At 37.2% G+C, this 23,823-nt stretch overlaps 1 protein-coding gene across 2 annotated transcripts in view; it reads right to left on the reverse strand.

Annotated features, from left to right (window-relative positions):
- Positions 1-23,823, reverse strand: part of LOC110836398 (dipeptidase 1) — a 164,679-nt gene that overhangs the window by 90,913 nt on the left and 49,943 nt on the right. The window contains exon 2 of one of the 2 annotated variants that reach the window (XM_087357070.1): positions 6,922-6,997. The exons of the other annotated variant lie outside the window; for it this stretch is intronic. The gene's annotated coding sequence lies outside the window, so the exon portion shown is untranslated. The remainder of the gene's footprint in view (positions 1-6,921; positions 6,998-23,823) is intronic. 2 annotated transcript variants of the gene reach the window in all.

A 23,823-nucleotide genomic window follows, 5' to 3' on the forward strand; every position in this document is an offset into this window, starting at 1 on the left:
TAGTTTCAAGCGAAAGATTTTATAACCGACTGTACTAATCGCAAAATGAATTGTGTCTGTAGTGAGATATACAGCACAGATTTATATTGTACATGCCATTCATCGGGGGATTGGAAAATCATTAGAAGTCTTTGCTTGAAATAACTAGTCCAGTGTGTGTGACGTAAGAGGAAGTTAATTTTTTTACTTTGCAAAAATATAATAAAAATAAGTGTTAGACTTTCGAAATTATTAAATTCATTAAGCCTGAAACTTTTTTGACAGCAGAAGATCATTAACTAAACTGCCAGTTTTGTGAGTTAGTATGAAATAACTGTTGGTATATAACCCAAATTAACTCTGTATTGCGTTTTTTTATATTAATTTCATAATTTCTCTGTGTTTTGCTTCACGGTGCAACATGAAGCAGAAAAATTAGTCTGAACGAGTGCAATTCTTTTAGTGTTGGTTATTCAATTAAATTAAATTCAATTCATTTATTAAAGTGCTTGACTACAGCCGAAAAGGCCAATAACAGCCAAGCACTAACAACAATACAAATCTTACAATACTAAGGCAAACAAACAATGAACTGAATATATAAAGTACAATATTAATTTATTGCAAAATAATTAATAAGTAAATGAGTTAAATGTTATAGATAAGTAAATTAAAAATTAAATTAAAATCAGTTCAATTTTGGACAAACAACATACAAAATAAAATATTATACTAAATAAATAATAAAAAAGAACAATGATTATTGTTTAAAAAGCTGACTGACATCAGTAAGCAAAACATGATCTTTGTTAAAGATGTCGATGCTCCTGTAGACTGCATTGGCAGCAGAAACACATCTGGCAGAGGGACTGACCTTGAAATTACGTTGTACAGTAAAGGTAGAGTAGTCTCTGATAGACCTAGTGGGTATGAAGAGACTAACTGTATCAAAAACAGATGAGCAACTAATTTTGCCTTTAAAAACATTAATGAGGAAAAGCGCATCCAAAAGCTTCCTCCTTAAATGCAACGATAAGAAATTTAATCTAACTAATATTTCATCATAATTATAGGCACAAACGCCAGTAAAGAATCTAGTGTAACACAAAGCTACAAATTTCCTTTGAATCCTTTCAAGTTTAAAGGAGTCAGTATTAGTAATACAGTTCCAAACAACGGATGCATACTCAATTTAAAACGGACTAAGGTACTGTACAAAACCAAAAGGCTATCAACAGTGGAGAAGAGTCAAGAGTTATAACATAATAACCGACACACGCACGCACACACACACACACACACATATATATATATATATATATTCCATGGACCCAAAAGTTAGTCAGACTTACTGAAAGATGTGGAATAATTTATAAAGTACAATTTGAGATATTAATTAGGTTTCGCAAACGACAGAGGTTAGTACAGGTATTAAAATGTTATACTGAATCAAAGAGTAACGATTCGATTTACATTGTATTTTTGTTCCACAGTCAGGAGAGCATTAGTTTCTATTTGTCGTTCGAATTTAGGTTAGAATAGGGCGAAATAAATTCTTCCCATATAACATGTATCAGAAATAAATAAATAAAGAAATAACAATAACTGATTTCTTTTTCCGAGGCAAAATTATTTAGTATGTCTGATTTTTGGCTCGAATATTTATAATCTGAGTTGTAATATTTACACGAAACATGTTAAAGCGAATAATTTCGGTGGAAATTTATTTAGCAATAGCCATTTAAAGGATAGTTAGTTTATAAAACGTAAATGGAAAGAACAACTATCTGCTCTTTCTTCAAAGTTGTTAGTTTCACGGCTGGACACGAAATTCCAAAATTGTATGAAACTTAAAAATTCATACTCGTATTCACCAAATCCTACTATCTGACCATCTGGAGAGGAAAAGCAGTGTATTCCGAAGTCCACAGATTATTTTTCTTGGATTCATTTTGATACTGTCCGGCATTCTTCATATATGTGCCAGAAAGTTTTTCGTATTTTGACATTGTCTTACTAAAATGTTACATGTCTTTATTATTTATCCATGCTTGCTACCTATCTCAGTAATCTTATTATCTCTGATTTAATTACTTCCACATCCTTTCCAATTCATTATATACTGCCATCCTCTCATTCAACTGCAACCGCCCTTCCGCAGACTGCTTTCTTCTCACTCTGGTTGCCACGGGATCAAACCCAGTAGCGTGCCCGGTTTGCTTGCGGTTACAGCTTGATATAACTTCGGATAATGCGGAAGGATATAAGGAATAATAATTGGTATAGGGTTTGTCGGCGAGCAAGATTGTCCGACTCTCAGGGATTATACGGGGACTGTGATAGTTGGAGCGGCCTTACGCCAAGGACGTGAAATCTGTGGGGATGATCAACTGCAGACCACAACGAAGTCACCTTGGAAATATTCCACCTTTTAATTCCTTTCAATAAGTTATGCTGATTTTTGGGCAGCGCGATGATTCGGCTGTTGTATTTTGTACTTGAAATTTGATGAATCGAGGAGAAACTGTCTGCTTGCCTTGAAGAACCGAACTTTTAGAGAGCGAGCCCCAACGCAATCTCGCTTTTTATATTCCCGCAACGTAACCGTTCTTGAATTTTGAATTGAATATGACAATCCGATTCGTCCCCCAAAAAGTCACTTATGACGTCGGAAACGTGCCGAACAGCCACATTCAAATTTCATTGGTCCGAGTCGTAGTGGAGCAGCGCTCATCTGGCAATCGTCACTTCACACCTACTAGGGCGCCCCAAACCAACGGTCACTAAACCGAATGTCGGGGGAAGAGACTTTCACACGCCAGGATGGCGCCACTCTCTTTCCCAATGTGATACATTGGACAAAGCCAAAACTTAATAAAATCACTTAAATTTTGATGAAGTGAGGTGTACCAAGTATCATCTAATCACACCTCCTTCGTTCATATAAACCAGATTAGTATGCCAAAGCCTGGTTTACCCCTCATCTCAAGTTTCAGTCCGTTCGGGAATTGAACCACGGACCTGGAGTGGCACACAACGCTATATAATGTGTGCAACTGATGAAGATATTTTCAGATAAACTATAAATAAATAAATAAAACTGCAATAATAGTAACAATGAAGAAGCTGAGGCAGTTCTTCCTTAAAGTCACCTTTATACATTTCAAGATTAAGATTACATGAATGCATTTAAATTTTTCTCAGAATGAAGAAGTCCCTGTGTTGGGCTTCCCTGCTTTTGAATTTATGAGTTTAAATGTAGCAATCAAGTGAAGCACCGTGCATGAGTGGCTGACAGAGTAGAATGCTTGATGGATACAATGTGACAGGCAAGGCTGCCAACAGTTTAGGAGCCACTTGTTCTGACGAGATACAGAAAGACTCGGGTGTATCGCGGGCAGGGACAATGCATTCAGCACACAAGACCAAGGGTCTGAGAGAGCCTGACAAGTTGCTTGCAGATGTCGCTTATAGTCCCTGAATGTTAGAGGCCGCATTGTATTCTCTTCTGCTGTCTAGAGGTTTCAGAATGTCTTCAGTTAAAATGTAAAATATTAAGTTAACCTGTGCCTAAAATTCGTAGCTAAAATATAGCTACTCTTTAAATGTATTTTTTCTTATTTCATTTTTTTTTGTCTTTAAGATTTTTCTTATTTTTATTCCTGTCTGCCATTGCCTTATTTATTCTTACTTTCTTTTTTGTTCTGTTCTTTTTTCATTATTTCACTTGGTCCTCTTCGGACGACAAGTTTATAGATACAGAAAGTGTAATGTAAATATATTTTATTATCTAAAATACCAGTTTATTTCACCCAAAATTTTCGTGAAAAATATTTCATTACCCCTGAAACTCGTTAAAGGAAATATGGATATGATGTGGAAATAAACGCAGAATAAACTAAGTTTATGTTCGTGTTTCGTCAAATGACAAAACCAAAGTATGTCTTTTAATAATTCGACAAAGGACAAGCCCTGAGAGATGACAATAAATGCAACCATAAGGCTGATTCAGACAATAAAGCCACGTTCGCACTAAAGCCAATTTGCCATTACTAACTCACTTTTTGTGCTAGCGGGCAGACTGTACTAGCAACACGTGGCTGCTTCCTCTTTGAATGTTATTGTACGGTTCCCAGACCTGTCAACCGATTGCCATTTTTTAACGACTGTTTATTATTGGTGCGCTGCTTGTAGCTGGAGGTACTGTAATTTAACGGAGATGAGAAATTATGGCTTTCTACTTGTATAGTTTCATTTGTAATAAATTGTTACTATACCCCTTTAGCGTATTTAACTTTTACAGACTTCGTTATGTTTATTGGTGCACAAAGCCCACTGAATAAATCTGTTTCTCGAAAAACAATTTTGCGTTGTGTCCCCACTAACTTCCAACCTTGGGACTTACCGTTTGCTTTCCATTTCAATTGTTGATTTTATATTTTTTTCAGATATTAATATTGTTTAAATTAATCGGACACTTTTAAGCATTACGAGTACATTAACAAAATATACGTGGTAGTATATGCTACTTAAAGCACAACAAACGCCTCTAAAGAAAATAGATGTTTGGATTTTAAATGTCTAAAACCTTAAGGTAGGCCTACTATGTGCTTCTATGTTATTCTTGATGAAATTAAGAACAGATTAAATTTGGGAAACGATTTTTAATAATGATTTCAGGTATTTTTTCGGTGTCAGAGCTGTTAATCTAAATGCACGAAGTGCAGACGGTAGTATGTTGATATAAGGAAGTGGAACTAAGAGAAATCTAGAGAAGATTATTCAATGAGGAATTTCTTAATGTTGATTGTGTAAGTTATTTTGAATTTTATGTCGCTCGTTAGCCTGTGGATTGGATGTCAGGTTCTCACGGTGATGAGAATGAATATGGCTGTCTTCTTAGTGTGATATTCGCTTGATTACATGGATATTTAGGTAGTTAATGTGAGCTACTGTCAGATTCGTATATGCTACAGAAAGTGTGAAGAGAAATATTTTAAACTGGACACGTTTCCAATTTACTGTAGTTTGAGGAAAAGAAAAGCACAGCATGAAAGATGACGCCTGGATGTCTAGAAACAAGAAGCACGATTCCATCCATCAGTTCTGAAAACCCAGTGGCACAGCGGTAGAGAAACTTTCACGTTTTATATATCATTGTCGCTGTTTTATTTGGAATTACAACCTAGGTTTCTGTTCTGCTCGACATATCTCCCAAGGGATACAGGAACTATAAAATGTAAGTCACTTCTGCCGACATTCTGGACCATCGACCCTGAGCAATGCCATTACGAAGTACCTATAATGAATAATTAAATGGATCCCACGGTGGAAGCCAGTTACTGTCCGGAGTTGCTTGGATCACAAACCAAGCGGCGTAAATAAACATGAAGAACGCCAAGCTAAATAATAGAACGCGTTGCCTATAAAAAGAGAGTTATTCTGTGTCCTTCACAGCGTTGAGAAAAAAGGAATTACTGAGGTTTTAAATTGGAAAAAAGATTAAAAATCCAATGAATTTATTCAGAAATAAGAGGGAATGAATAAGAGAAGGGATATGGACCTGCAAAATCCGTCCAATTACAACACATCCCCGTCGTCTCTCAACAGGTTTTCCAAAGGATTATGGAGTTTCAGTAATATAAATTGTTACCATGACAATACTCTATCAATAACTAACCTCCATTTCTTAAGAATATAGCAGCTGCTCAGCCAATCAACAGATTCTATGTATTTTATGGATGCCAAAGTTTCATTACCATGTTCAAAAGAGCCTGTTACTGGTTCAGCGGTGAGCCAGATTAATCCAGTCCACATCCTCGCACCTTACTTTTAATAAGCATTTTAGTATGAATGTACCATACTCTCGTAAATATACGAAGTAGTCTCTAACTCTTCAGGTTTTGCAACAAATTTTTTATGAATTTCTTATCTCTCTCACTCTAAATAATGTTAGTCGGATAAAACTCAGGATGCAAAGGGTTGGATTTCGGGCTATTGTGACTGAGGAAGTTCTTGGTTGTTTCTTGTCCCTTCAGGCCATGTATTCCTCCTTCAACCTTTCAGTGTAATCATACTCTGATCTAATTCGACATTAAACAGTCTCCAATTGAAACAGCGTCGATAAATAACATGGGATCATGTCTAATTAAATTGCTACTTAATGGACGAATTCACCTTCTCTTAGAAAATGATTAGAGAAAGTGTAAATTATGAAGATTTGGAGGAAGTTGTGGACTCTTTAACTAAAGACTCTTGCAATAGGTTTGCATCTTACTGGTAGTTCTCGTGTTCTAAGAAGTTTGGTTTTGAAACATGCTCAGAAAATGTATGGTGTACTCTCCTTGCGTAGGCGGGTTGCTGGAGGGGGTGTTGTTAAAATCAATATTTAGATAAGATCGTCGTGAACTGTAATTCGTTAAAACCAAAACTCTCAGAAAGTTATTTACAAAAAAAAAAAATCCTTTAAAATGAGTGCTAATCAATTCTGCGTACAATGATATTGTTATGTTTATTAGCTTACGTTTAATATTATCAACAGTATGAATCAGACTTTCGTTAATGAAGACATCTTTCTGTGCTTTTTCTTTTGATAAAAGTTTTCTGAGGATATAATTAATATAAAACATGGTGATATTTTACGTTATTATGGTAGCGAGCATGACTGGCTAAGTTACACTGTGAAGTCTTGTAAAAATTGATCGAAGATTTAGAGGTCCTTACTTTCTCCATCACCAGTTCAGTAAATTTCTACTACACTTCACGGTGCAATACACAAAACACAGAAATCTTTAATATAAAACATCTTTCAAGAGCTGTCAATGCATGTCATATAGGCAAATACGATTCTAAATATTTTTCCTCTGAGAGATTTACTGAGCCACTTAAAATCTGCGTAGAGAGCTAAACGCTTGTTAGTTATAAACACAGGCACACACTCACATTTTCTATTCATGTAGGTTTGGGTTTTCTATTCCTCCAGTTTCTGCCTCCTCAGCCCTACCCTCCTCTGCAGTTTCTGTAAGAGAGCGAGAACTTGTTTAATTTTGATATTTTGTTAAACAAGTGTCACAAGGATATCACTTGTCCAAAAAAAAATACTGAATATAATGAAATGAAATAATTCTGTTATAACAACAAGAGCACTTAATAAACTTTTACTCCTGACATTGATAATATTCGTCTGGGTTCACTTCTAAGTCCCACTTACGTAACCAATAAATCGTACCTTCGTCACGCATACTTGGTGCCTACCACACTCTTACGTCACGCTTTTGTGACACCTCCATTTTGCCCACGTGCCGGACAGTCACAGCCATGTTACGCCAAAGTCATGTTTATGTTCCTCTTACGTCAAGCTACGTCCCACGTTAGGCATACGCTACTATTTTATCACACCAATATTACGCCCATGTTACGTCCACATTACACCTACTACATGCCTACGTCACGAAGACGATAGACAAGTCAATGAGGATAATTTTGAAGATTCGCTCTGATGACGGAGGCAGTATGACCTCTGAAACGTTGGTTAACATCGACCAGACTACACATCGCAACAACCCAGAAGACAGAAATCTTCATACACATCGCCCTGATGACGGAGGCAGTATGGCCTCTGAAACGTTGGTTAACATCGACCAGACTACACATCGCAACAACCCAGAAGACAGAAATCTTCATACACATCGCCCTGATGACGGAGGCAGTATGGCCTCTGAAACGTTGGTTAACATCGACCAGACTACACATCGCAACAACCCAGAAGACAGAAATCTTCATACTCACCGCTGTGAGAACTTCAAATCATACGAGGATAATTTTACTAATTACAGCGCACCATAAACAAAAACTTTCAAGTTCCTACGGAAAATCCTCTTATTTCACTAGTTGCTAGATCAGCGTGTAATAGCAAGGATCTGTATAGGTCTTACTACATAAGCAATAAATTGACCACAAAGCCTCCCCACCCCCATGTTTTGATTACGACCCATCTGAAACCACACCATTGCAACTTCCGATTTCAGACACAAGGAGCATGTTTGTGCGTTATCATGGTTTTGATAAATAGATTCTAAAACACACTCATTTCACTATCTTCGTGCAGCGTTACTCTCTTCCATAAACAAGCCATAAAGAAACTGTTCGCGTACAAAGTGAATTACTGCCTGTCTGCCTTGAAATTCTGTTGGGAATCCCTACTTACTTTATCTGCGTTTCAAGTTATTTTCCTCAAAAGTTCTTATATTATTTTCACATGTGTTAACTTTACAAAAGTCTTTCAAGTATAACCGACCCTTAACTGTTCAGAGGGAAAAACTCATCAAAATAAGTTTTGTGAATGTCTGTTAGTAAGCGTCTGTTCTATTGAATTAATAAGATTGATTGAAATGTCGAAGAGTTATGTAATATGAGTTCAAGGAGTTGAAACGTCGAGGTCGAGTGGTCAGCGATACTCCATCGTATTTGGGAGGCCTCGATTTTAAATCTTAACCGCAGGACCGGCTATCTTGACTGAGGACTTTCATGGCTTTCCTCAGTCCCTTCAGACAAATGCCTGACCTCTTTATCCACATAATTTGCAACACATCATTCATTAATAATCATATAATTCGACGCAAAATATTAGTTACTGATAGCGTCATTAAATAAACTGTAAATTAATAAAATAAATTCAAAGGCGTCTCGTTAATTCATGGCGCCTCTGTGTTGTCCGGGTATGTTCAAAAAATTGTACATCTGATCCCTCGAAGTTCGACAACGCTTTTGATGTCGTGTGATATCAGTTGTTATTAGAATCATGATTTTATCTAAACCGATGGTTTTAATGGATGTATCGTATAAGTTTTTAAGAATATGAGCGTGTTACCAGTCACTGCACCTTTATTTAAGACGGTTTCTATGGCGCATATTTCGCGTCATAAACACGAATGTATTTTAAAATCCGTAGATAACGTGAGTCTCAAAATAAAAATTCACTTGTTTTAATATTTTCATACTGCCGGTTAAAGTGGTCGCGTGGGTTCGAATCCCACTCAAGCCATTGATGTTTTCCTGAGTCTTCCTGTGCCGTGCTGTCCTGTGTACAGGTAGAGGCCTTGCGAGGGGCTGATCACTAGTCCAAGGAGTCCTAACAACTGTCTAATAGATTAAGTGGTACAAAAGGATCGGCTAAAAAGAATGAAGAAAGAATATTTTCGTACTAAGTTCCGTAAATTATTTCAATTTCATCACAATAAGGACAAGTGTAAATGTTAATTCATGCCCTTAAATGAAGTTGTTTTTAAAATCTAAGAAAAATAAAATCAAAACGTCTCTTGGCCGCAGCCGACACAGCTTGTTGACCAAGAAGATTTTATCAGAGTCAAAACGGATGGACAATTTGTAACAGTTTCTTTACTTTTTATTTTTTCGTAAGAGTTCACAGGTCTTGTGTCGCATCCTCTTAATTCTTCTCTGTATTGTAGGCAAATGGGTAAACAAACAAACAAATGAATTCCGAGTTATCTTAACATAATTCTTGAATTTCGGTCGCTTTTACGTGCGGATGAGAAGAACGTTTTGTGTTTTTCGACTTTTTCGAATGACTTCATAGAGCTGAGTCCTTGTTGAGAAGCTAACACTCGTTCAGATGATCAAGAAATTCCCTTCCTTCTAGACAACCCGCTTAGTAGTCCCTATCCGGAGCTAAATAAATCCAATGGAGACCAGGGCACATCCTGTTACTTTAAGATCCACTCTAATTTTATCTGCGATTCATTTTCCAAGTAGTAACGTTTCTTATTTAAACTCTAAGACCAAAATATTGTATTAATTTCTCATATCCACCACGTGTCACACGTGACATGACATTGCTAGTTCGTTTAAAATAAAGCAACAAACAATCAAGAAATATGAACTGTTAGTTAATAAAAATCACTTGCAGAAGTGTTTATCCTCTCTATATAGGTGTATTTTCAAAATGAAATCTTAGTTATTTCGGATTAAAACACCACCAGTGGTTAAAAGGTGTTTTCTGTAGTATTGACAGACATGAGAGAACGATAGTAGAATGTCGTCTGTTTATCAGCATATCTCCTTGGAAACGGATTCACCTAGACACAGCAGAAACAAATGACAGTGTTTTATATTCTGAAGAGCCCGTCGTCGTTTTGAAGATTGGTGACAGAGACAAGGGTAGATAAATAGAAGTGGAGATAAAATGTGAGGGTAGAATTTGTACATCAATCTCTTAAAGTCTCCGTGAGATTTTGTGCTACAGAATTACTACCAGAGAGAATAAAAAACGGCTTTTGTAGCCGGAAGGATAAAATGGCTCAAAGATTCGTTGTGAAATTGGACTGAAGTAGTCGACACTAAATCACAGATACTTTCAGCAGTCCTGTGTCAAGTATTATAACTTCGTAGGCCTGCCATTAATATGTGTCTTTTGCATACGGTCTATAGAATTAATTTATAACAAGGGTTTACGTCTTTATATTCGTATGTTTGATATCAGAAACTGTCAGACTTAATTCGTTTTACAGGTCCACACTTTACGTTACCAAGGAGATTTGACTCTTTACATGATAGAATTTTTATCAAAAGACGGCTGACAACGCAAACATTACTATTACGTAACACAAAATACAGGTCTGACAGTGTCATTAAGGTTTATGAGCCTTATTTGAAACATTTTAATATTTACAATATTTCAATTAGGCATATCATGTTTATAATACGCGTAACAGAAAACGGACGATACAAAGTACATTAGTTATATAGAATTTTGTAACGACATATCACCAACATAAAATATTTAACTCTTGTATGTGGTTAAGCTTGTTTAATAAGTTTACAGGCACGAATTATGTCGTTTCAGTATAGATTTTTTCCTGTAAAACGACGAAATCGAAGATGCCTTAAACGACCTAACTCTCTTTATACTAGGCAGTGAATTTAATTATGTTCATGCCCGTAAAATGTCTACTTTTATCAGAGGTGTACGAGCATATAATATTGCTTTGTTACAAATTTGGCAGCTAAATTTCGAAAGGCTTTCCAGTTATATGTATTAGTATATTTTATCACTACTGCATTAAATAAAAAAAAACCACTTGTGTATGAAGTTTCATTACACGACATTAACAATTTATGTATTTTCTTATAATCAAATTGTAGGAAAAAAAATCTCAGATTAACAGTACATTCCTACGGCTTTACATGCAGCAGAGTTACTTCTCCGCCATCTTGTTTAACCATTTCGATGTTCGAGTTGTGATGAAGCTGTTGAACAATCCCTTCTTCTGCGTTTATTTTCCGTATTGCCATCGATTAATGTTTTAGCTAACAATTTGCTTGTGTCAGTCAAGTTAGTATTGAAGTTTACACGACAACGCGAAAAGGATCTTCCGTTGAAAATGCCAGCGTAGAGAAAGCTATTGAGTGCCCATAATACACTTATGTTTTAAAATGTTGAGGACAAATTCGAGTTCCTGATTCCAATAGGTCACGCCCCTCTGTTTCCAAGATTAACGTGAACTGTGTGTCACTATCAAAGAAAGAAGCAGAAACTAATGGAAGTGTTGAAAGGAATGAGGCTTTAAAGATACGTGGGAAGAGAAGAAATTTCTTTTATTTGTTTGGGTGTCACTTCAGATGGAAGCAGACTCTGGTTGGCAACGCATACAACCCTTTCTTTGTTTTAAGTCAGCTTCAGACCTTGCGCAATTTGTTTCCACAGTTTTAGTTAGATGTCTGAGAGCGTTAGAATCCTTAACAAGAAAGCTAAGAAAGTTACTAATGAAGTTAAGGTAGTCACAAAGTTTTGTCTCGCCATGATCATCAACACCGATTCTTTGTGTAAAAATCTGTGCTAAAATTTCCAAAGATTGCTGTCTTCTGGGTTGTTGCGCCGTGTAGTCTGGTAGATGTTTACCAACGTTTCAGAGGTCATACTGCCTCCGTCATCAGGGCGATGAGTATGAAGATTTCTGTCTTCTGGGTTGTTACGCTGTATAGTCTGGTCGATGTTTACCAACGTTTCAGAGGTCATACTGCCTCCGTCATCAGGGCGATGAGTATGAAGATTTCTGTCTTCTGGGTTGTTACGCTGTATAGTCTGGTCGATGTTTACCAACGTTTCAGAGGTCATACTGCCTCCGTCATCAGGGCGATGAGTATGAAGATTTCTGTCTTCTGGGTTGTTACGCTGTATAGTCTGGTCGATGTTTACCAACGTTTCAGAGGTCATACTGCCTCCGTCATCAGGGCGATGAAGATTTCTGTCTTCTGGGTTGTTGCGCTGTGTAGTCTGGTAGATGTTTACCAACGTTTCAGAGGTCATACTGCCTCCGTCATCGGGGCGATTCTTGGTATGAAGATTGCTGTCTTCTGGGTTGTTGCGCCGTGTAGTCTGGTAGATGTCCACCAACGTTTCATACTGCCTCCGTCATCAGGGCGATGATTTATAACCCCGATGACGGAGTATTTGCAAAGTGTGATTGTGTGAGTCCATGTTATGGCCGAAACTTACCTTCTGAATAATTAACTATGCGTGAAACCTCGACGCAATAGAGACCAGAATTCTGGAGCGTAGAAGTGCTTTGTGTTAAATTCCAGAGGTTAACACTGTGGGCTATTAGAACATATTTACTGGAGTACAAATGGTAACACAAACGGAGCAGAATGTCTCTACTACGAAGTCATTATCAGTTGCAAATGGAAAGGCGAGGGCTGTAGATTATTTCCTTCCAAAAACGTCCGTGTTCGTCATTCAAAATCATAGTCCAAATTGTAAGTTCAACGTCTAACGTTTTGATGAAGACAATTTTTTAAGAAACTAATAGTCGCTCATCTAGTCAAAAAATTCCTCTCTCTCTCTATGCAACCAGGGGGCTCATTGCCAGTTGTCCCTATCCTGAGCAAAACTAATTCAAATAAAGCTCTATTTTAAATACAGATAAATCGGAGGGAATTTGTAATTATGCATTTAATATTTTCCTTTATTCTCTTACTTAAAGTAAAATAATGATGTATTCAGTGTACAAATGTACATACGACGGAGTAGATCATAGTTGTTACCTTTTCCCCACTTTACATGATTCAAAGCTCAAAGTTAGTAACGAAGTTTTCTTTGATATTCCGTACAGTTTGTAACTCGATTTGGGTTCATGAATAACTACGTGTTCGGAGTTCACGAATCTCACAGAATTAATGGATATTTGAAGGCGCTGTATTTGATGTAGAGATAGACTATTAACGATGTTAGCTAGTCTCAAATAAATACACCCGATCCAATATAGTACCTGAGGCTAGTCATTTTGAGGTTAAAATTCATGTTGGGAAGATAAAGAGGTGTGAATTGCCAGGTGTTAATCAGATTCCGACAGGAGTTAAAACATTATGTACTGAGATCCGAAAATCTTATTTGGAATGAGAAAGAATTATCACTGCGGTTGAAAGAATCTATCATTTATCTTTTTATAAATAGGGTGATAAATCTGACTGCGATATTTACCGAAGACATCACTATTACCAACTACCTACAAAATTGTATCCAATTTTCTCTCAAAGTTAAATCCGTGCATAGATAAAATTATTGGGATTAATTAAAGATTACGACTTAACACATACCCACTGACTGTGGCAATAATACATTTACGACAAAACTAAGATTAGAATAGAGCTGAGGATTGCTAGAATGCTTGCTGCCATGGATTTAGAAATCTTTCGTCTTACGTCTGATGTCAGACTCGTAATGATTAAAACAAACAAAACTTTAATTTTACCTGTTTGTTTTGCTTGGGTGTGAAACTTTGTGTCACATTAACGAAGGAAGGAAGGAAGGAAGAGAAACAGATTGAGGAATTTGATAACAGGGTACTGAGGAAAGCATTAGGGCCAATGGCGACAGGAAGCTGGTAAAAATTGATGGAGGAATTTGGTAATTTTTATAAGAAGGAAATTATTTACTAATTAATATTAGGATGATCAATTGAGGGATTGTGAAGTGAGTAGAACATGTAGAATGCATAGACCATTTGGAAGACTGAGTTGTGGACGGGGGGAAGGTGCTGTTAAATGGGGCCACAAGGAAGCACTTTGTGATGCTGTGGACCAGATTAATTTTTGGACGACCAGTAGCGGGCTCTTATGAGCACAGTAACAAACCTTCGGTTTCTGTAAATGGTTTTGAATTAATTTACTTGTTGAGTGAATGTTATCTTCTCAAAACGACTCCGCACCATGGAGTGAGGGAGACATTTGCAGGCATCGTGTCGCCCAGTTCGCAAACACATGAAGAAAAGAATTTTATCTCACAATGTCCATTTTTTATTTTCACACGATGTTTTAGCTTGTTTTACTATGTCTTTTTATTTAGGTTGTTGACGATGTAGACAGAAAGAGTTTCTTGCTGTTAGAGTGGAAGGGACAAATCAAGTTTCTCTGACACTCTCTACTCTTCTGCTGGAATGTTGCCGGATTTCAAAGTGATCTCGAACACAATTTCGGCGATCACTCGTTTATCAAGAGAAGTTGTTCGCTACTATCAAGTCTTGAATGTGATAACATTCGACAGCTTTGTATGATCTGAATCTTTCACGGCGACAAAGTATAATGAATTATTCTCGGGCTACCAGACGTGTCATGTTGTTTAATGGAGAAAATACCTCAGGGCACTGTCCCTGCGTACCCAGGTACAGTACCCTGAGGACAAGGACGAAGATGGTTCTCGATACGCTGGTGTTTTATTCATTAAGCCACCTTAAACAGCTGGTGGGTCGAGAAGAATCTATTATTCGACACTTTTGTGTTGATGTTGTTTGACGGCACAGTTAGAACTAGTGAATCCTAGACGACCTGAGTTCAAATCTTATTAGGATCCGTTCAGAATGGTTCTGGGACGTGCGCAACTTCATATCCAACTGAGGCCGCTGACCAATCACCTACACCCAGTGTTACTATCCGAAAACTCGTGTTTTCAGTTCGCGTCTTCTTTACGCTTTATATATTTCGTGCACATTTATACCTCATCCGGTCCCAGAACGTGATAGTTGTAGGCGCATTGTGTTGAAAAACCTGATCACGCGTGTTCTAGACAGCTAGTACAAAGTGGCTTAACAAGCACGTGATATACCCTCACCGCAGCGCACTGACTGACGGGAAATCGTGCGAGCTGTGCGGGTTGCTGAGAACACACTGGCTACTATGTAAACGGATATAAGTGCTACATATGTTTTGCAGCGGGTCACAAAACGTCGATTATTTGATTAAAATTCATGAATTCCGACTTTAAAATCTCATTTCTTTTCATTTGCTTTCTGGAAATCTTACTGTCTAAAATTGCATGCATTCCTTGTAAATTTAACCCATGTTTCATACCATAATTACTAATTTATTTTAAGCTGCTTACCTCCCACTTGTGCTTTATATGTGACAACGTCTTCTCATTTGTACGTGTGCTCAGTTGAGAAAGAAAAACTGATGGCATTAAAGAGTTCACAGTATATCATCTTGACGCAGTTACAGTCATATCAATGAAAAGGTCACGGGAGACGTTTAGGTTCACTGTCTCTTAAGCCAACCTCTACGATAAAGTCCTGTCATGACAGCCGATCACAGAACCCAAGTCCTCCCTGAAACAAAGGGGTTCTAGGCTCTTAGTCGCGATGTTTGCTTGCAAGATATCTTGTAGGTTTAGTGAGACGGAGACAGTTACATAAAAGGCGACTGAATAGAAACGTGACAATAAATAATTAAGTTGTACGGTTTTATTTTCTGATTCCATAATAGCCCATAACAACATCCGTATTTTTCATTGATTGCTCTTAATAACTTTTTACTGACTTGCTGAACTGCGACGAAGTTTCAGATTATCTAATACTTGTACAGTAAAACCCCTCTAGTTGGACACCCCTATATCCTGGACACCCCTTTATATTGGACACTTTTAATTGGAACCGGCGAATATCCTATAATTTTACATGTCCACAATACCCTATATCTTAGACACCCCTTTATCCTGGAACTTGAACACCTCTTTTGTTGTAAGTTGGACAGGTTCATGCACTTAACTTCGATGCTTTTCAGGGAAAGTTTTTCAGTTACATATTTTGTTATTTTGAATTTCTGACTGATGAATGCCTCCTCTCTAGAGGATTGTCTTATGGACATTGAACCCAGCATTGGAATGCATTGCAAGTGTTTACCATTCTTTTGCTGAACCCTTAACTGGACTACAGTATTGCAGAAGACACAGACTGTGCTTGCATTTGAGTTCAGACTGTGTTAACAGAAATTGAATTTTTTTTTTTGCGATGGGGAAGCGAAAATTAGTGGAATTAACTTTATAAAATGTTATTGAGGCTGGGGTTAATGTGCAATGCATGGGAGTGGGCTTCAAAAGATTATTATTAATACTATTGTCATTAATTCTTAATTTAAGTAAGCCTACAGCAGTTAGTGTATGTATATAAGTAAATAGACTATATTGTCATTAGACCACAATCTGATATTTCTCTTTCCCTCTATCTTGGACACCTCTGTAAGTTGGACACATTTTCGTGGAACCACAAGTGTCCAATTTAGAGAGGTTTTACTGTACATGAAAATATGAATTCCTTGTAGAAGTCACACTTTAGGGAATTAACGTAGCGTTCAATCTAGAGGTAAGGAAGTCTGAAGAATGGGGAAGTAAATAAAAGCAAAGAAAATGACATCTATTGTACAAAGTGCTCGCCTTTTCGTTTTCCTTTTACACAAGAAGAAACTATTTCCTTTTCGAGCTGTCTATTTCCGGTCTTTGATTGGGTAACTGGCAAAGTCGTTTACAAAACCATTTGTTTGTACACAAGAGTAACTTAATATAAGAGAAAGTCAGGAAGATTGAAGTAGAAAAACGGGGGCGAACTACTTTCTGTGTATTTTTTGGCAGAAATGGAAGCAGTATGGTCTGGTGCTGGGAATGGGATTGGATGTGTGCTTTGAAGCGTACTTCAACCGTTGAGAGGCTGCAAAGGACGTAACTGGATAGTTTTTGGTCCGGAGGATTCATTTATCATCCGCGTGCGTTGCTTTTAGGCTAAGGGTGCAGTGAAATCGGTCACACAGTGTTTTATAAGCTCTCTAGTCTACCCCATTTCGTAACTTCACTTCATAGGATAATAATTTAAAACCGTTTACAGGTGTGAGTAGAATATTCATAAGAATAGGTGTGATCAAAACGTATCGATTATTAATATTACTAGTAATATTTAGATAGAAAAATGAATTAATAGAGAAATAAATTCTGAATAGATGAAATGCATTCACCTTACTCAAATGAAATGAAATTTTAGGTTTATATAAACATGAAATTCTTGACCAACTTAGCAGATAGCGAATTTCAAGAATAGTCAGCCTTGAAAATATAAGCTATGTATTCCTTCTAAATATAGGTATTTTCTTACAAGTCCACATGGCATTACAACACATATGTTTAATGCCACAGGGCGCTGTCAGAACCTCTGATCTCATGACGTCCTTTACAGAATTTATGTAATAGTTAGTTGCTTTGACTTCTTGTATGTTTGCATATTATTATGGTTTTAGTTCCATACTCTATAAAGCTAATGATTAATAACTTCCCTATGTATCTGTCTTCATTAGTCTGGTGGTAATTACTTTAGAAGGTAAACGAAATTACTGCCGCAAAGTGGACACCGTGCGCCTACACTAGCGTTCTCTCTCTTTTGTTTTCTGTGCATTGACGTTGGTTCCTTCCACGCTTCACCATAGACACGTCTATGGCTTACAGACACAAGCAGCAGTAGGTAATTTAACGATGCTGTTCCAACTACAGAATGCTACGACGAAAAAGTGTAACGATTATCATGCTTATATTGAAGGTATTATTCAGATTCGAACCCGGTACTTCTAAAATACAAATAGCATTATAGATCGTTGTCACTGTTCCAACCGACTCTATCTTGCGTTTCAAATTGGCGTAGGCTAATCACTTTAGTGATGTTTCTTATACGTTACTTTTACAGAATACCCAATCCAAATGCAGTTGCAGTGGTCGATTAGGCTTTTAACAAGATTGAAATGATTAAGGGCCCGGATAGAATTATTGTTGGCTTGTTTCTAACTGATGGTATTGACGATGACGAATCTTTGAATAAGGAACTTTCAAGCAAATTTCAATCCGTTTGAAAAAATACAAATACGGATATCAAAGGGTGTCATTGTATATTTTAAAGCACTGTCCCAAACTTTACTTCAAGAGACTAAGGAAACCATTACAGGCGGTTCCCTGACTAAGGTTCTAAAGCAGGGCTTTGCGAACACTGGACTATGAAGTTCATTTCGGATATATATATATATATATATAGTTTTATATTGTCGTTCCATTATAATTATTTTATTTGCAACTGGATTTTCCATTAGGTTGATTCAATCATTTCATTGTTTTATATTGCAAACAAATTGAAATACACTTTCATTAAACTTTGGTTAGTAGCATTCCATTTGTCAAAGAAATTTTCATTTATATTTCACTGAATTTCATTTTCCTAGTATCCCTTTAGCTTTAGCCTTCGGTTAAAAAATGTGTGTAGAATTCATAAAATATCAGTATACTCTCGCAACACGAACATGTAAACATATGACATACGATAAAAGTGGGTAAAGTATGTTAGCTCTTTACAGTCGCATATTGCTACACAGAGACTGTTTGTTTAAACATTACACACAATGAATTAGGCCTACTGAACGTGGACCATCAGCCAACTGGTTGTAAAGCTTACTAGTACCTATATTGTGTTACCTTCCGACATGTCAGTGGAAGGTGGTATACGAATTTGTTTATTCGTCTTCATATGCCATTTACCGCCGATAATAAGGATATTTATGGACAATGAACTTATAAGACTGGAAAGAAGCGTTTATCGCATATTTTAAGATATTACACCAGACTTGAGGACTGATAAAGATCTCGGGAAACCTCAGAACAAGAACACGTGGACCGAGAACCGAAGTTGAAGCGTTTAGAAAGCATAGGTACCACGGTAACAGATAATGTGATGTGCAGCTTCGTAATTTGTGCTCTGCAAACAATGTTATTATGATGACAAAATTAAGAAATATGAGATGCGCGAGGAATGGACGTGCGAGAGATATAAATACATAGACCAACAAGAGAATACTATTTAAATGTATCGTAAAATATCCCAGTGTGATGGTGTGGGTGGATTTATCTGACGGAACAGGTTGCAATGGCTGACTCTTTTATTCACGAGAGAATAATTATGGTTTTATAAAAGGCTGGAATTTATTGACAGGATAAAAGATTATAAGGTTTTTAAGACAAATTCTGTTCTTCGCAGTTAACTACAAACTTCGAAGTTAATTATAGACCCTAATAGTAGTTGAGAAGTTCAAATCATGAACCTTCACAGTTATACATATAATGTTACGTAATTTATATTTGTTAACAAATTACAAAGGGCGTCATTTTTTGATTTAATTGAGTTATGATATTCCTATAAACGTACATAGATCTTCTTTACTTGTTATCGAAAATAAAACTCAAACATAGACATGGACAGAAAATTTTGACATAGTTTAAAATGAAATATTCTTAGTGTCACATTTGTATTATCCACGAGGAAACAGTTTATAATTCTCTTCCACTGAAGGAATAGATTAAAGGAGAAAAAAAAATTGTTTCGTTTCTCAGATTTATTTTATTAAACACGGAGATGACGACAGTCTGTCATTATGCATAAGTGACACAGGTCACATTTATCTATAAGGCATAAAAGATTTAATACGGGCGTTATCCTGAGCAGGCGAGAGACTGGATAAGTCGATAGCTAAGTGTTTTCTCCAGGTCATCTAAAGATTTACCTCTTGTGTTGCGTAGCGACGGCATGCACCGCCTAACTTCTAGAACGATAAATTTACTTTTACCTATAAACAAATTGAACTTCCATAAGAAAACATTCGGAGGTATGACCCGAAGATAACGCAGAGATGTTATAATGCTCGGAAATGTTACGGATATTTGTACTTGTTTATGTAGGACTTGTATCTGGTAATCATTTTTTGAGAAAACGCTAGAAAATAGGGCTTGAAAAGTATTTTTGCCTGCTCGCCTGATGCGAGTTTATCTTGAGAGTTGTCGAGCAGAAATACGCAATATAATGTTTTAAGATACTTTGTTATAGGTTTTCTCGCTGTTTTAAAAATTGTTGTTCATACTGTAAAAACATTTTCTTTTCAAAGAAACCCACCGTTATTTTCCGTCCTTTGTACCCATTTAATGTACGTACTTTAAAATTGTTTTCGTGTTGTCAAATAGAAGTTTCCGGAAAAGAATAATGATTTATACTTTTCGTATTTTGCAAAAGTATTAAATTCAATCTTGTATGGCTATTATGGTGATCAAATTAAAGACAATGAGATGGACGGGGCATGTAGCACACATGAAGGAAATGAGAAATGTGTATATTATTTTAATCGGAAAACTGGGTTGGGGTCACGGATAGCTTTGGTTCTGGATTGTTTGGAATCAATCAGCTCGGAAGTCGAGCGCCATATCCGTCTACAAACACTTTTATTTATTGTACTGTTAACCACAGCTTAAATCATATTAGCATACTACATTCCGTAACCACAACGTAATGAGGTACCCACGTAAGAGTTATTATACCACGGAATTCTATAGCTTATTTGTAAAAAAAGTTGCAGACATTTATTACATTTCCCAATTGTCGTGTTGGTAAGCCTGCTGTCCAGTACAGGGATGTGTGTTCTGTAGTCATCCACGTTTCTTGTTTGCTGTGTTGTCACATCTACCCCCACCCCCCTTTTCCTCTGGCCACATTCTCCCCCCCCCCACCCCCCCAGGCTGCCATCTCAGTTCTACACAGAAATGCCATCATAAAGCCGACCACCGCTACACACACTGATGTGTCATACGTTGCTATGGTAACCAGAACGTTGAGCCATAACCTTTGTTTCCTCAGATATCGCTTGTGTATACGGAGTGTACAATTTAAAATGCAAGCCAACAAAAATCACGTATTACATTACAAAAGATGAAGTCAGAAGAATTTTTACCCCTTTGTAATAGACTCTCCAAACCGCCCCCAGTAATTCTTGAATTAAGGTTACCCTGGTTGATAGGCCGCTGCTCACAACAATTGCGCAAAAATCTGTGTAGGTGCTAACAAATGTATTCTCGAATATTAATTAGAATCGAAATCGTTTGCTGCATTTCGTGAAGAATTTAGGAAGTACCGAATAAGACAACAGTACGCAGATTAGCAATACTTTCAGACACAGGAAGTGTTTGAAACAGAAAATATAAACGGCGAGAGACAGCTGTGACAGGCGAGACACTGTCATCTTTAAAGAAACACTAGCACGACATTGAAGCATCTCAAAGTAGCGGATCACTTGCGAGACTTACGTGCAGATGTGTAAATTACTTTTACGAACTTGAGGATCTGGGGTTGAACACGGGAGTCCGCTGTGGTAAACGCGTCTACACCAACGTCTGTGAAGGCACGAACTTGTCTTCCTGCATCGACATTTAATAAATGAACCGTCTGTCACAAAGTCTTTTTGAAATGTTTCTTTAGAAATATGATAAATTACACCGAAGTTTTGATAGATCTGTACAGCATTGCTTTGGACTGTAAAATAAAATATGTCAGTAACATTTAAGAACTTCTGAAACCATGTAAAAATAATACCTAGGTTGGACCTTCCATTTGTTTCCAGTTGACAACTTCAAATATATTAGATTTAAAATCTTTCAACTTCTTTCACAAGGCAGCTGATGTTGTCGTGTGTTAAAACGTATAGACCTGGAGTAACGAAAACTCAAAAAATTAGATTTTCACAAGTCACAGAACAATTACTCTGACTTAACTGTCACTCTCCTGTCACTTGCAAGTTTTAAATTAAGACGTCCAGAATGCGACCTGAACATCTTTACGCTACTTTGTAACGAGGCTGCACAGCTATTGAACGTAACTACGCTAATGCCGGAAAGAAATATTTTGGAAATATAACTGTTGGTTCACCAATTTTAGTTCATTTTTCTTCGAACAACTCTCCATTAGAACTGTAATGCATCATCCCGTTGTGTTGTTCTTCAGAAACTTGATGTTTGTTTTAACTGTTACTTTCACACACGTAGTTTGATAAACCCGCATAAAGTGGTAAACTGTGTGTGTAAAAGGGACCGTTAAAACAAACATAAAGTATCCGTACAGAAGATCTTTCTTTACGAGAACTTGAACACAAGATTTCTTCCAGGGTTGTGGCTTCTGCATCTCCAGGATGCGGCACAATACATTAGACGATTTAAATTTGTGAAATGGGTAATTTATTTTCAGTTAATATAATAAACACTTACAGATTTGTGAAGTCTGTAGAAAAGCGTGCCATGTGATAACCACTTTTTAAAGAGAACATCAGTCAGATGAGCTCCATTGTTCTGCAAAAAATCCTCTGTACGTCGCCTGAGAGAGTCCGTTGTCTTCCTCAGCATTTCCAATGGAATTTGAAAAATGGTAATCCTGATGGCTTCCTTCAACCGTCAATGGTGTGAGGTCGATTCTCGTAGAAATTGTGCTTTAAATATCCCCATAAGAAGTAGTCACACGGGGATAAATCTGGCGAGCGTGGAGGCCAAGCGACATCACCATATCTCGAGATGACACGTCCTGGGAACATTTCTCGAACTGTTTGCATTGAGATTCGTGCCATGTGAGATGTTGCGCCATCTTGTTGAAACCATACTAAGCGTATGTCATTGTGGCGTCGGCGTAGTTCTGGCAGAAGAAATTCGTTAAGCATGGCCACATAACGCTCAGCAGTTACCGTAACTGCATGTCCGTTGTTGTCTTCAAAAAAGTATGGTCCTAAAATGCCAAATGAACTGAGTCCTCTCCATACTGTGACCTTCTGGCTATGCAAAGGTGATTTATGCAGTACCTGAAATTCTGCTTATTAACATACCCGCTCAGATGAAAATGGGCTTCATCTGAATCATTACTTTTAAAAAAACCTCTTCACAGTAAATACACGAAAATCACACGACCAATGCTACATGGCGACTAATAGGCTTTGAACTGCTCTAGACACAGCCGCAACAATCAGCGCGCTATCTACCGGCATATGCATTTGGCGTCAATTTCAAATCGTTTAATCAATTCTGCCGCACCTGTATAATCTTGCCGGAACAAACAAATTTCTTCTTGTCTGTATTCTTCTGCCATATTTGTTTTCCAAGCTACAGAAATCATCTTTACCGGGAATCGAACCCAGGACAGTTTCTCGGCGTTGTAGTCTTTGCTTCCGTAATCTCGTCTTCCAAACCGATTTGGTCTTGGCCCTTTTCCTCTATTGTGCTTAGTTTTCGAGTTACAAGAAGTACCTCACCGGGACTCTAAGTCAGGAATCGTTTCTGGCGTCCTAACCTTTGTGTGTTCTCCTCCTGATCTCAAGAAATATGCAAGCCAGGTCTGATGCAAATCGGGGAATCCGTTCTCGAACTATAAGCGAACACACACACACGCAATTCAATTTCACATTGTAAGATGAGCTTACTCTTCAAAGGGCTAATTTAGATATTTCTGGTTTGGGTCGTGTTCCTATATTATCTGAGGGTCGTCTATATAGGCTTAATATTTAAAAATTTAGTCCGTACTCAAAGAAAACAGTACCTCACCAGTACAAACACAAACTGGTTAATGATGTTGAAAGAAATCCCTGTTCACACTGAGAAACGTACATGACCCATAAACACAAAATGTGCGGTTATTGATTGTTAAAGCAGGTGGTACAAATAGTGCCCACTGGGCTTTA

Source organism: Zootermopsis nevadensis, unplaced genomic scaffold (assembly GCF_977971745.1).
Source record: "Zootermopsis nevadensis isolate Lab colony 2312 unplaced genomic scaffold, Znev_1.0 Znev_ptg000028l, whole genome shotgun sequence".
In the NCBI taxonomy this organism is placed as follows: Eukaryota; Metazoa; Arthropoda; class Insecta; order Blattodea; family Termopsidae; genus Zootermopsis; species Zootermopsis nevadensis.